The sequence below is a fragment of the Gigantopelta aegis genome, unplaced genomic scaffold (assembly GCF_016097555.1).
Source record: "Gigantopelta aegis isolate Gae_Host unplaced genomic scaffold, Gae_host_genome ctg3400_pilon_pilon, whole genome shotgun sequence".
Classification (NCBI taxonomy): Eukaryota; Metazoa; Mollusca; class Gastropoda; order Neomphalida; family Peltospiridae; genus Gigantopelta; species Gigantopelta aegis.
In genome coordinates this window covers 36,066-46,252 of record NW_024533323.1, presented here as the reverse complement: position 1 = coordinate 46,252, position 10,187 = coordinate 36,066, and positions in this window count along the sequence as shown.

Here is a 10,187-nt window from a genome sequence, read left to right as displayed (position 1 = left end):
ATGTTTTTTTTTTTTTGCCACAAGGTTTTTCTGCCAGCACTGTACTTTCCACAGACTGATAAGTGAATCTGTCCAAAGATTCTCCAACTGTTTACAAATGTAATTGATGAATTTGAAAGTGGAATGAGATTAGCAAGCAATATTTCAAGTTACAAGAACATTGTCACCTTTTCTTACAATGTCTCTCCAGCGAAGGTGGTCCTACAAAATTAGAAGCTCAAAAGTTATGTCAAGACTGTATAGAAGAAGTCAAAAAGCAATGTGAATATCTCACTAGATCTTACATGTGATGAACAGATATTACACAAAAAGGTCAGTTTATGGTAAACGCTAGTACTAATACACCCATAGCACCAATGAGAACACTCTGATTGGGCTTGACTGATTAAAGTTTTGTGAGTACTGTTCCTTGAGATAATGTCTTTTTCGCAGTTCCATAGTTTTCCCTCACAGCCGTTCCTTTCTTTTATCAAGGGCTATCAGAAGGACAGAAGAAGAAATGATTGGCCAGGCGTGGAGGCAGACATTTTCTTCTGGGGTGATATGAATCTGTATATATCGGGTGATATTGAAAGTACCAGTACAGAAAGTGATGAAGTTCATAAAGTGTTGAAGAGTGTACTGACAAGCCATTTTTCTGACTTCATGACTAAGTAACCAGTTAAGTAGATGTTTATCACGAGTTTCTGCAGCAATGTATTCTAAAGACTGATAAGTGAATCAGTCAGAGATTGTCCAACTTGTTTATAATGTAATTGGTGAATTTTAAAGTGGAATGAACTTAGCAAGCAATATTTCAAAGTTACAAGAACCTTGTCAACTTTTCTTGCCTTGTCTATCCAGCGAAGGTGGTCCTACTAAATTAGCTGCTCAAAAGTTATGTCAAGACTGGATGGAAAAAGTCAAAAAGCAATGTGATATCTCAACTAGATCTTACATGTGAATGACCAGGATATTAAACAAGGTCAGTATGTAACTGAGGATGATTTTTAGCAAGAAGTATCAGAACTATGTATTGTTTTCATTTTAAAAAATCTTTAACCAATAAATTACTATAGTGTAGTACATTCCTGTATATTTCCTTACATAGCTGTTATGTGTGAAATTTAGGATAGTGAACTAAGCTAGCTGTAACAATGCACATTTGCTCATAGATACAATATTGTAAAATTGATAATAAATTATTATTCTACATACAGATCAATTTTATCAGATTAAGTGTATCATGTCAGTGATACTGCTGTAGAGCTATACCAACCATTAGTTAAAATTCCTTGTCCATTTGTAAATTGTTTTTACTTGAAATATATTTAGTTTACAGAGTAACACACTTAGCAAGCTGGTAGAGTGGCTTCGGACAGTTGGGAGAAATCTTATCTGTCGTCCTAACCAATTATAATGTCTTCTACTGTAAAGAGTTAGAACTAATTAATCTATATGATGTTAAAAACTGCTTTTTAAAAAACACATATTTATGTCTTATGTTTGGGGGCATTCTAGAAGAATACTCAGATATTGTTAAAGTAATACGTTGTTACATGATGGTGCTATATTCAATACAGTAACACTTTGTATATGACATCCGCACATCATAACAAATACAACTATACCCTACCTATTGTTTACTATATACTGACAATACAGATACAGGTTCTGTGTTACTTTGACATAGTAAATTTCAGGCTTCCTCTGTTTACTTTGGTGTATCTACAGGTACAACACTGCTTCAAGTTGTGCTATTTAAGATGAAATATATCAATCTTATAAGATAGATATATTTTATATATTAATTACAAGTTAATATGTTGTTTTTGTTAGAATTCCAACTCTCTTGTTTTAAAATATAAAGAAGAGATAAAACATATCGCAAACAGGTGTCAACTTAAAAGAGAGTAAGATAAAATTCTTTCTTATACAATTGTATCATTTTCAATTTCAGAATTTTAAATGCACAATGTAAAATCTCCCGTGCTAAAACTCTAGAATTAGAAAACCTCCTCGGAAATAGAATCATTGACTGATAAAGAGGAGTACCAAAGCCTACCAAGAGATTAGAGACCACCAAGTAGAGGTAAATACCATGCATCTATAGTTATAATATAAGAATTGTCTTTATAATATCATATGATGAAGTATTTTATCTGTACCAGATATTGGTTTTTTTTTTCCCCTCTCTTTCAAAACTGAGGTAGTTCTTTCAACCAGTACAAGATGATTGGGAACAGTTAGGAGTGTCACTTGGTATAGAGATCATTCTGTACTGTCATTAATAAATCTACACCAGGAGACTCCTACATACTATATGAGAGTCTCCTAGAGAAAGGAGTATGAAGGTGTAGAAGTTACAAGATCTTGAGAAAGGGACTGATTTCTATCGGAAAGAAGGATGTGATACTCGGTATGTTAACATTAAAAAAACTCAAGAATAAAATCTGTTATCTAACATGTACTTGGTACTTTGTTTCATAGCAGACAATGAACAACTACCTATACTACCATAGGTTTTTATATCAAATGAAGCTGAAGTACTATTGATGCAAGTCAAATGTACAGATAACACATGATAGTAAGTAAATAAATAGCAAAAGCAGAATATTCCATTTGCATTATTACATATGACAGGTATTGCCCGGGCATCTTTCAAAAGTTAAGTAGTTCTTCAACCAGTAAAGAAGATTATGGGAGCAGTTTGGAATCTCGCTTGTGTAGATCAGGCTGTATTGTCAATTAATAAAATCTACACCAGGAGACTCTACATCACTACATGAAAACAACTACTAGAGAAGGTTGCAAACGTATAGACATATAAGGGAAAACAGTTACAAGTATCTTGAGAAGGGACTGATGTCTATGTGGGGGAAGTGAAGGATGTGATCTATGTGGTATGTAATATCGGACAAGTAGATAATAGCACTTACCATGTACTTTAATTAATCACTCTGAGGAAAGATGGTTGGTAGAAAATAATAGTCTCTATACTCAATTTGTTTAAACATTGCAACATTTGTAACCAGAACAATAACAATATTAACTTTATAGGCTTTTAATCAAATGATTGAGAGAAAGGAGGTGTAGTGTATCTACTCCCTCTGATGTTTAAACTAGAAGGTGTAAGTAAATCTTAATCATACATTGTCATATAAATGTCAAGAAGGGGTCTGTTAAGTACTTAATTTCTTTATTTAGAGCTACTTGAGGAGACGGTGACAGAGCCAATGAATGTCATTAGTATTTGTCGAAAAGGAGTGTAGGTGGTCCCATTTAACTTCCCCTATAGCACATAAATGGTACTGACAATATTAAAGTAGTTAAATATCCATGTTATTTGAATATATTTCAGATACACTTCGTGGTGTCTATATAGGAGGACAAGAAGATGTTTACAATTCAAGGAGATTAATCCTCGATCTTTCTTCAGGATCTGGGGATGAGTATGGTTAAGCGAATTGATGTTTCCTCAGGTACGCTGTCTTCAACAGATACCAGTGGACATTTCTGTGGTAGCAGTGGTTGGTTGGACTAGTGAACAAAACAACCAGAAGATAGTGACTCATTAGTATTATATATGCTATATCTTGTCTCTAAGCCATTACAACAAGAAGTCAAATTAGAAGGTCCAACACACTGTGCACATTTAGTTACTGGAAGATACATACAACTATCTGAGTTTTATCGTTACAGCACCTCTACTCCAACCAGTGCTACCAAAAAAAATATCACATTCCAACAAGAATAGATGGAGGACATTTCTCTCCTGGTGACCCATATGGCAGCATATTCTATCACAGTTCTCTTTAAAGGGTATTGCTAGTTTTTTTCAGAAGAATTTTTTCGAAGACCAAGGAGACATGATAACACCTCACCTGGGAGACGGTTGCACCTAATGAATCAAAAACACCACTAGTCAACGTATTTCCCAAACAGGAGGAGGCGTAAATCATCTTTAACTCTCCTTTACTTGTGATGCCTCATGTGCTCAGTCTTAATAGAGTGTAAATTATATCTACATGAGTTTAGTATTATATTACTGTTTTATAGATATATACTAGACAGTAGTAATTGCGAGTTCTGACAAACTGAAAGAGTACACACAATCTTTCTTTCAACTGAAGACAACACTACTCTATTTGGGGACACCAGCCAACAGCTGATTCTCAGCAGTCTCCCTTAACTCCTTCAACTATATCTACCAAGCAGTCTCCACACAAGGTATCCTTTATTATCACTACACTACTACAACCAGCATTAATTATCTCTGTAGATGAGTCTCTTGGTATACAAGTAAGTTCATCTCCTGATACATGTTGACGCGTCAGTTATCTATGAAACCAAGCATCATAACAGATTGCTATGCAATTTATGGTAGCTAAGCTAAGATCTTAATGGTCCTACAAGAGGTAAATACACATGCTAAATTGGATAATTGAAATCATGAGTGTTTGTGAATTATTATTTACAGTTTTTAAAGACCTGCTCTTCCAGCTAATCTGAGAGAAGATGTTGACATAAGTTTCACATTTAAAAGATAGTGATGGTTTTATTGAGTTGGTTCTAAATGAGGAAGAGAAGCACTCTTTTACTGGATGGAGTATTCGTCCTCATTCAAGTCCTATACTAGTAAATCTATATAATTGGCTCTATTTAATGATATATATCATTTTAGATACATAAAATGAAGGTGGACAGTTATGGTGCTCACAAGTTCCTCCATCTTTCCCTTCATTACTTATCACTGTATCTCTGCAAAGCATGGTCCAAATACTGTTGAAGAGATAAACCATAGTATTTCCTTAAAGGAATAGAACCAGAAATGTGAAGATATATATTATAAGTCACTAAAGTAATAATGTCACTGGTAAGTTCAAAGTATCTCCAGATCCGGTGATATGTACAGTCAGTGGAAAATGTTTGGTACTGCTTGAGGGTGTAGGAACGAACGTATGTGGTGGTATGGTGTCACCATATTGTAATGGGTCAACCAAGGACAGGGGGGGGGGGGGTGGACTTAACTTTGGATATGTAATCAATACTTTAAAATCAACTAATAATTTTGATCAATAAGGCTATCACCTATAAAAATTCTTGTAGAGGTATTGAAAATCTCTCAAATATAAATAAATTATATGCACCCATGCAATTTTAAAAGTACAAATATACGTTTTTTTCTAATCCGCAGGTCCCTTCTCACCTGAAGAAGTGTTCAGAACACCTTCATAGTGCTTTATATATACGCAATGTTGTGTATCCAGGTAATAGACGATCAATAGCCCCTGATCTCCTTTAGTGCTCGTCTTATAACAGCACAATGTCAGCTAGTGCTGTAATGCACAGTTCCAAAACAGATGTGGCGAAAGCACATCTTTAATGATAGGTTGTAAGTCCATTAGATCAATACACAACCCCAGTTTTAATTAGCAAACTGATTGGGGAGATCTTAAAAATTGATGCTGTTAAATGATTGCTGAGACTATGCAACATGACCTTTCATATCCGGCTCATAGTTAACTAGAATGGGGGGGGATTGCAATTTCTGTACAAGTGCACTTTGTTTATATTTATCTTGTGTTAACACTTAAATAATACTATATACATGGTGAAATATCCCTTTTTAATTTGTAAACACAAATTTTTAATTTTGAAAATAAATGTCTATCATTAGATTCAAAGTACTAGTAGTAGTTATTATGCTGTTAAATGAAGCGGAGTACTATAGCTATTCCAATCACTCTACTAAAATGGGCCCCCCCCTGGTAAAGAAATATTGACATTTTTGTTTTGGCTGTTCCAAAAATGTCTGTTATGTATAAGTGGAGGAACTACTAGTGCTAGATTAAGACTGGCTGTTAGTGGTGATTTAAAACAATGGTAATAAAATCATCACGGTAATCATCGTAGGATCATCAAATTTCCGGGGGGGATTTACACAATATAATGATAATGACAATTGAAATATAACAAATAAACAATATATACGTTGTGGCGCTGAGACACGTTAGCGGCAATTCGCTTCCCTTATAACGAAGCCACTCCCATTTAGGGGGGAGACATTAAACTTTCAGAGAATCTGGCTAATTAAGGCAAACAACATAACAAAATATACCAATACCACATTATGTAAAAAACCAAACCTACCTGCTTAGGTCAGAATCTGTGTGATGAATTAAAGAGGGGTTTATATTTTACTAACACTATTTGTGATATTACTTACGGGGGGGGGAAGGGAATATTGAGGGGGGGGTGGTGGAATATTGTTTGAGTATTGTTTTATCAGACTAATACTAACTATTCATGAGTTTGGATTAGAGTCGCTCAATATGTCTATCCCTGGGGTAACCAACGCATATCACAGTCAGATTTAAAATGACCTTAAACATATGAAGCCTGAATGCGCGTGCCGACTGTAAACCTTTGTATTTTCAAAGCAATTTTACATTATAGTTTGATTAAGCTAGCTATTATATTGTTGTAAAAATAGAAATGGTAGTTTTTTAACTGTCTTTTAGCAGATATTTAATTGGGTTTCATGGATATGCTACATCCGAAACAATACCTATGTCACTGCGTATACGTGGATTGTTAGGAATCTGAATTCATGTGAATGTAGCTCAGTTTATAATATGTTAAGCTTTGTAATAGCATATCATACGTCCAACACACTTATAATTCATATGTTAGTAATTTATGTGTGTTCATAGATTTCCATAGTAACTCCACAACATACTAAATGCTACAAATTGCTTAAAAATAACATATTTAATTTATACAGTGTCCAATTTTGATAACTAATTAATTGCGAAGTTGGAATTGTATAGTAAAAACAAATAATTTAATCTCTAGTACTGTAATTATGTATTTTGTGTGAGGTTAAACAAAATTTTCATATCACAGACATTAGCAACATAAACCATCAAGTTCTATATATTTAGTAATTACTTATTTGCAAAGTTATTCTGGATCATAAGTATAGAATGCATCTGTTTATACATGAGGAAAGTTAGGATAAGAACAAAATCATATTTGTAACACTCCCTCATTGATACAGTGTAATATAATGTACTTGCGATATATTAATGTTAAAACACCTATGGCTAAGATATTATTATATAACAATAATTATAGTAATATATATACAATTATAATACAGTTATTAGTAAGGTCTACTGTAGACCTAAGTTTATTTGTCTATGTAGTTTTGTAAAATATCTATTTAAAGACTTACGCATGTTATGTGCCTTAGAAGCGTTATCCGTTCTTTATTGGGTATATAAGCGACGTTCAGTGGGTGGTGTTTCAATTGGATTCAACTAAATAGAAACTTTTTACGGAGACTTGCATTTGTTCGCAGCTTTTTGGACATTCGTTTTCTAAAATGAGCTTTCATTGAACTTGTGTGTAGCCGAGGCTAAAAAAAAAACAAATAGCCGCTGGCATGGTGCGCGCAGCATTACGAGCGGCACGTCCTCTCCTCCTGAGAATTTTTTTTGAGATTCCACCAACCCAGAGTTTGAGTTTGTATTCATCGCTGTATAGATACTATGGTCACTCTCTTTAGCCATGGCGTAAGATTTCCGCAGCCTGCAAAGAAGATAAACATGGTTATTTGTGTCGAAATAACAGATGATAGCCATCCTGGCTCAAGACGAGTACAGCCATGTTCAGGGATCTTGCAAAGAAATTTCTCAGATCCCATTCTGCTTCCGAGCAAAATCACTTACTCCAATTCACAGTTTTGCAAAAGTACAATAAACAACAATCAATCCACGTATGGTGTTACATATGTATATCATTACGTTTTCTAGCTTAGAGAAGACTTGGGTGATATCAAGTATAGCCCTACAATTGTTTGCTGTCTTCTTTTGCTGATTGATGGCACTGGGGGGGGGAAATAAGAAAAGCTTAGGGTGAAGAAACATCAGGATGGCTATTCGTAGCGGTTAATTCACCGTGGGATAAAAAGACTTCATAGACAAAAATTAAGCTTAAAATAGTCGAGAAAATGGTGCTGAACGCTTTCTGTTGGGCCATTGCTAGTGTCTCATTGTGCGTCGAAGGCAATCAGGCGATGAATACAATGAAAAAGCTTAAAAAGGAGATGGAGGAATTAGAAGAAAAAAAATGTCAACAGAAAGAAAAGATGACAAGAGTGCAAAGAAATGTCATCAATTAAGCAAGAGACTGGTAAGAATTCTGTTTATTTTCAGCATAATCCACTATTATATAATATATAAGTAGTCTATATAACATAATAGTCCCCTAGTCTAGCTGTTGTCTTTATATATTACTACACTGTTTTTGCTTAAAACTAATATTCATGACTTTAATAATTCCCATGTTATGGATTCAAAATATCTAGTTTAATTTTAAAACTTAATTAAGAAATATTCCCTGCCACAATTAATTATCCATCAGTAATTATGACCGGATTTGCAAAAAGTGCATGACCACTTTGTTAAAACATTTGTGACCTGATTTGTAAACAAACCACTGTTGCAAACTCTTAAAAATCTCTGTTTTGTAAACATATATACAGTTGCTGTATATGCATAACTATTCTATAGTGTAAGCAAAACTGTTATTTGATATGTTTTAATAGTGCTGTAATAACAAATCAGGTCACAAATATTTTGACAGAAGTGGTCATCCCTTTTTGCAAATCAAGTCACAATTAGTTACTTTTAAAAACCAAAATGCCGTTTTATGATCACGTGAGCTTAATTAGAAACATGCACCAATGTATGTGTATGTGCAGTGAAATATTTGCAAAGAAAATGTTAAGCATTAATTTCTCTAGTTTGTAATATTAATATGTGCATGAGGTGCAGATTTGAGTTTGATTTTTCAATTCCACGCAGGAATTTTGAAAGCAATTTTCATAAGTCCATTCACACACACATACAGCAACTTAATGTTTAGAAATACTATAAAACAATTCTTAGCTTTACTATATAGTCTATTATTCTTAATACAACAAAATTCTTAACCGAATGTCTTCTAATATATATATATATATTTATTCATAATATTAATATTCCATTTCCTGGATGTTTGCTACATTGATATATAAAAAGTATTTTTTATATCACTATAGACAAATGTTTTGGATTTGACTGGTGGCCGCAAGAGTTTTGAAGGACAATCACTAATTGAATACACACACACAATCAAACTTGATTGTTCACAAGAAGCATGTTTATAGTCTTTGTTTTTATATGGAGAATTTTTAATCAGTTTTTAAAGGAGTATTATGTCTTGTATTTTTAGTCATAAAGTAATGGCAGATGTAGTTCATTTTTATTTATACGTTAATTCTTATACTAAATTGATAGCACGAATACCTCACGCTGTAGAGAGATTAAACGGATTTAATTTACTAGGCGTATTCGCGTATAAATAAGGCACACCCACTACTTATATTTGAAATATTTATTCAGTACACTACATATTGACTTTTGGTGAAAGTGCTTGAATTTTAAATGCGATCTGATTATGGCTCGTGCTGTTGAATGAGATACATCTGATAACTAGGAGTGTTAGTAGTTATTTGCAACATTGAAACTTAATACTATTTAAATTTAAAACCAGCAATCAAAATAGTATTATATGAAAAGAATAAAAAATAACCGCAAATAAACACCAAGCTATATTTTAATTTATGTCACTGTATATGCATTTCATTATTGTGAATAAATTTATAATATCTTGGAGACAATGTAGTTGCTTCGTTAGACAAAAAGACATTTTCAATAGGATAGCACTAAATAATAACTTGTTGCTACATAGTCAAATCTCAGATGAGCATCCAATATTGAAATCACGTAGTAATAAACAACTAATTAAGCAATTAAATAGCTTTAACAGTTACGTGAATCTTTACGCTTATATAAGCGATGGTTATGGGTGGAGTTCTCAATTGGATGTAACTAAAAAGAAAATTTTTGGATTTGTTTCGTGTTATTTCGCAGGTTTTTTTCCGGGACGTTCGTTTGCTAAGATGAAAGCTTCATTGAGCTTGTGTTAGCTGAAGCTATGCCGCTGGCATGGTGCGAGCAGCATTAACGAGAGGGCACGTACCTCCTCCTGAGAATTTTTTTGAGATTCCACCACGACCCAGAGGTTTGAGTTTGTATTCATTGTTGTACATATACTATTGTCACTCTCTTTAGCCATGGCGTAAGATTTCCGCAGCC